Raw genomic sequence first — 5,879 nt, forward strand, 5'->3', positions numbered from 1 at the left:
TCTAGATCTCAAAAAAGTGGCCAAGGTTATTGACCCACGAAATCATGCCCTTCCTTAAATAGAGAAAAGGAGCTATTAGAGTGCAAAAAGTGTATGGCCGGTATGTTTGGCCCTGTGCCCGGTCATACAGACCCAAGTTATTGTTCTGCACCGGCACGGGAAGAAGGAAAAATACAGGAGATAGCAGACATGGACGGTATGACCATCCTTGGGCCCGGTCGTACCGGTCGATCATACCGGCCCAACCCACTGTTTCAAATGAGAAGGAAGAAGAGGGGGAAGCTTCCACGGCTGGTATGACCGGCCTTGGCCAAATTGCTGATCACACCAAAGGGGAGAGGAAGAGGAGCTACCCGGGGGCCACCCGCCCATACCCGGCCTGAGGCCATGTATGATCGGCCAAAAAAGTTGTTTGGCAAAAAATTACGAAAAAAAGATTTTTCAAGCGCATCTTTGAGAAATAATGATTTGAGGGAAAAAAAATTATGGTGGAGAAATTCAAAGAGTGATTTGAGCCAATTACCAAGTAAAGAACTTCGACCCCCTCCTAATAGTGTGGGGTCCTATACTCAAGATAGAAAACCGAAAAGGAAGAACTACCGTGTAGCGACTCCATCTTCAATTTCTTTATCTTCTTATTTTATTTTTTCCAAATGTGAACGAATGTTGTAAGAGGGAGAGAGGACTAAACCTGTAGATGATGTTGAAGAAAATGATAGTCCTCTCTAACCTTGTACTCACCAAACACCAAAATAGTATTAAGGGAATAAATACCCTTACAATCTTCCCATTTTTGGTATTTGGTGACAACAAGGTTAAATCTCTAATACGTGCATTTTTACACCATCAATATTGTTACATATATGTTTAGTTTTTATTGATACATCATTATTTATGCATTTTTTAGTTGATTTCCGGGACTTTCCTACAAATTTCCCTTCATTGGTATTTAATTCTTGTGAGGCATAAAACCTGCTTTTTCGTTTTTATTGTTTCAAGGATCTTCTGGACACTAAAAAATTGAAGGAAAAATATCTGATCAGTTTTCACCCGAATAAGCATCGTGGGTGAAAGAAGCACGCAAGGGGGCACGAGGTACAAAAGAGAGCAGGTGGCGCACCCTACAACACTAGGCGCGCCACCATGTCTTGTTTGGCCCTTGGGCATCGTCTCGGGTCCCCATTTTAACAGACGTCTCCGTTTCACAAAAAATCTTAGCCATATTTTTCCCGAGATTTATTGAGGCGGCGGCGGAGGCGAAAGTCTCTCCTACTCCGGGAGTGGGCAGATCCTGCCGCACCGGTGCCTCCGGTGAAGGGGAAATCAACGCCATCGTCATCACGACTCCTCCTTGATTTAGGGGGAGGCATCTCCATCAACATCTCCATCAGCACCATCATCACCACCATCACCATCTACGAGATCGACTTCATCCCCCTCATAGCTTCTGTTGAATTAAACCCCAGATATTATTTTGAGGCTAGTTGCATGATTGTGATTGGTACTTTATCTTTATTTGGTGGAGATATTATATATTCACATTGTGTTCTAATCATTGTGCCTCTGGTCAATATCATGTTGACACTTGTGAGTAGTTCCCCATGTTCCTGAGAGCATAGGATGATCTGGCTATGATTCTATATGATGTGCAATTAGTATTTTTGTCAAGTTTTTATCTTTATGTTGTTCTATGATGGTTTTATGTGAACGTTGACTGCATATTACTTCACATGTACGGGCTCGTAGGGCTATAATTTAATGTAATGAATGAGTGTTGGAAGGAACGGAATAACAGAAGCCATTTTCCAATATTTTGAGTTGCATTAGAGGGGTTTATGTCAGGGACCAATGATCTTATTGCTATGGTGGGACATTTATGTCTTAATGATTCCTACACTTGCACATGAAAATAGCTCTAGGACCCATCATAATGTGCATTTGCTCATATCTATGGTTGCACCTAATTTAGGCTCCGTCCCTAATAGAATGAAATTTGATAAAATATTTACCATGTTGTGTAGATCTCTAATGCTAGTAAATCCATACCGCCCTTGGAAACACTTGTCTCGTATAAGCACACAAACACTTGAGCTTGTCCTCTTGCTGACTAGATGATTGGGATTTGTCTCATTGAGATCATTTACATATTTCTATTTACCTCCTGCAATTTATTTTATTGCAAACTATACACTCAAAACACTAAAAACTATTGCATCTATATTATTGTTTGTTTGTCAATTTCGCTAACCAATACCTTCAGCTCCTCGTGAGTTTAATGACATTTCTTATTGAAAAGTACTACAATTGATCTCCTGCACTTGGGATCCATCAAGACACTTTTCTGGCGTCATTGCCGGGGAGCGTAGCGCTATTGGTGAGTGGTTTGGTAAGGAAGCTTTTAATTTTTTGCTATTTACTATTAGTCTCATCATGGGTATTTCAAGTCTTGATGAGATGTGCTTAGATTTATATGAATATGTTCGATCTGTTAAAGAGAATATTGGGAAACCCCCTGAACCTAAGGTGGCATATCAAATTCCTATTGGTATTGCCAAGAAAGCTATGAAACTAACTTTACAGGGGATAAAAGTCAAACTGCTATGGGACATTTACATCCTATTGAATATATATGCTCTTTATCTAAATTAGTCGGTATTCATCATGATGAAGAGTAAATTACTATATCTATCTCTTTCTGTTCATGCTCGCATATGGTTTAGATCTCTGAATGAACAGTTTCGTCTTGATTGGGAATGTCTTAGGAAAGCTTTCTATCTTAAATATTATACTCCTAAAAAAGCTTATGATGATCGTTGTCATATTAATATTTCTAGCCTCATGTTGGAGAAAGAATTGCTCAACCTTGGGGGAGGTTAATGATCTCATCTGTAAGAATCTTTGTCATGGTATTCCTGATAGTCTTATATTGATAAATTTCTATGTCAGGCTACCCAGCACCATAGGGATTTTCTAGATAATTCATCATGAATGTAGTTTTACTAATAGAACTCAACAAGAAACAAGGGATTTATTGGATACTATTGCTAATAATACTGCCGCATGGGATCTTGATAAAGGTCAACCTCGTTTTGAATATAAATATGCATGTGTAGAGAATTTCTCTACTACTATATTGTTTGAACAATTAAAGAATAGGTTTGGCCTTGATCCTCATGTATGAGTAGAAGTTACTAAATCATAACCATCTCTTGGTTTCTCTCCCTCCTTTCTCTTTCTTGAATTTTTCTTCAGATCTCTGTCATAGTTTAGTGTTAAGGACTGGATAGGCTGTGATGATCTTGCTGGCCCCTAAACGTGCTCCTCATGGTCAATTTTTCTTCTCTCCCACCACATATACCAGCACGCCACTGCCACAAGCTCCCTCAGTCCTATACCATTCAAATCCACCAGTGTCTCATTGCTTCGTCTCATGATCGCCTCAAAACGCATGAACCTGCCCGGTCTTCAGTAACCGCCCTCCCGTATCAGACTCGAGAGTCCAAGATTTTCCCAGATTTCAACTACTTTGGCGCATTTGAAGAAGGAATGTAGAGTGTCTTCACAATGAACTGCTGATGCTTGTGAAATACGATACTTTTTCTCGCGTTTAAACCCTTAGCTAAGTCAAGAAATTGACTAAGTTTACCTCTCAGCTTGCTACTAATGACTAACTAATGCAAATATGTGCAATCTCTTCTATTTTTAAATGGTGTCTAGGAAATCACGCCATAATGACAAATGGACCTGCAATTTCTGAAGAAAATCGCGTCAAGAGTACGGCAAAGTTGACTACGCTCGAAGAGGCAGTTCCAGGGACTTTAATGGGCATCGGTACGGGCAAGCCCTGTCTATACCATGCGCCCGCACCATGTGTCGCAGCCTTCCCAGGGTCAAACCCTATAAGTTCTGTGAAGGACCCGATGCCAAAAAGAAAGTCATTCGTCGCCAAACAGAGCCGCCATCAATCAGATCCATCTACACCACACCGAAGGAGATCCACCCACCATAGTTCATCCATTCCATCTCCAATCTCCTCCATAGCCATAGCCATCACTATTGTAATAGCGATCTCCTTGAGAATTGGCGACCATTGTAAGAATAGTGTGATTTTAATCCAAGTATTTGCCACAATGGTTTCTATCTTTGTTATTGATCTTGATATTACGTGCGAGTAGTCCTCACGGGCTGTGGGTTGAGGTGAATCCTCGCAGAGTTTATGTGTATCCTATTTTATTATATGTGTAAGGATTGAATAGGAGTTTTGCAATCTTGTATCCTTGTCTCATTGCCTCGTTTCAATGATATGCAGATACCCATATCATTCGGATCGATCAAGGGAAGAGGTGGGATGAGTGGAGAACGGCGTGCTACCGTGCAACCTCAGTGATAGAAAGGGGAAAGTAATGGTACATGTTTAGTGATTCATTTGGTATCACGACACAATCATCTAGCTTAGTGTTTTGGTTTGTATTCATATGCTTAATAATTGTTGTTTCTCGTGGTTGTGAGGACATTGGTTGGACCAAGAGGCTCTTGTCACCTCTGGCTTTAGGGGCAAGATTATTTATGGATGTGTTGCTCACAAATCTCTTATCTCTATTTTATTTGTTACACATTTGCGCTTCAATTATATATGTATGCATAGCTGCAAGAGAAACCTTAACCCTGGCCTATTTTTCATCATTGTACACAACCCCTTAAAAGTAAACTAGATAGGTGTGGTAAACATAAAATCAAATTAACTAGCAAATATTGTAGATGTTTCCTTTACACCATTTTAGCAGTGCTTCCCAAGATTCGATTAAACCTAGGTATACTAGAGAAAAGGATTATCATGCTACAATCCGTAATCTAGATCGAAGCTATCAACTGCATATATGGGACATAGGTTGCTCGTAGTAATATGAAGATTTGCCAGTACCCCCTTACACGTCAAAGTGCCATGTAGTAGCCTCCAAGAGAAAATGTTGACCTTAGCTGGCACTCTGAGAGACCATATATTTGCCCACACTGGGTTCATTTGATGACTTAGCTTGAGCATTAGTTCTCAGAAGCTTGCGTCCATGCTAATGATCCCATTCTGTGAAGTAAGCCGAACGTACAGAGAAAATTCCATTCCTCTATAATTCCAAGACACAAAATCTCTCATCATTCTCACGGCCAGTGGAATCTTTAAGATTCTCCCAACATCCACAGAGAAGAAAATAGACATGAGTTTTCCTTCATCCCATGTTCGAGTAGCTGGATCAATAAGTTCAGAGACCTTAGTTGCTACATTCAATCCTCTTGGTGTATAATCACCTTCCCCGATGGGCTGCTTGGGATCCAGGCATACCCCCAAATATCAATATTTTCTCCATCCCCAACTCGCCAAATATGACCTCTATTGTGTGTTTGAATTCCTACCTAGATGCTTCGCCACGTGTAAGATGAACCCTTCTTTAATTCGGCATTGAGCAGATCTCCGTTGGGATAATACTTAGCTCTGAGAATTTGAGCACACAACTGAGTATGGATCACACAAGAGTCTCCAAGTCTATTTGACCAACATTGATAGATTAAAACCATGAAGGTTTCTAAATCCCATATCACCCTTCTTCTTTGGTACACACATCTTCGACCATGCAAACCAGTGCATATGTTTCTGGTCATCTTTATCTCCCCACCAGTAATGGGTAATAGCATCTGTGATCCCTTTTATTTCTTGCTTGTGGAGCTTGAAAACAGACATTGCATACGTAGGTATCGCCTGGATCACGGCCTTCAGTAATACCTCTTTACCACCATAGGATAGAAACTTCTCCTTACACCCTGCTAAACGGGCAATAACTCTCTCAATAAGGTGCAAGAAACAATCACTTATGTCCACGCCTATTAAA

Source organism: Lolium rigidum, chromosome 6, assembly GCF_022539505.1.
Source record: "Lolium rigidum isolate FL_2022 chromosome 6, APGP_CSIRO_Lrig_0.1, whole genome shotgun sequence".
Classification (NCBI taxonomy): Eukaryota; Viridiplantae; Streptophyta; class Magnoliopsida; order Poales; family Poaceae; genus Lolium; species Lolium rigidum.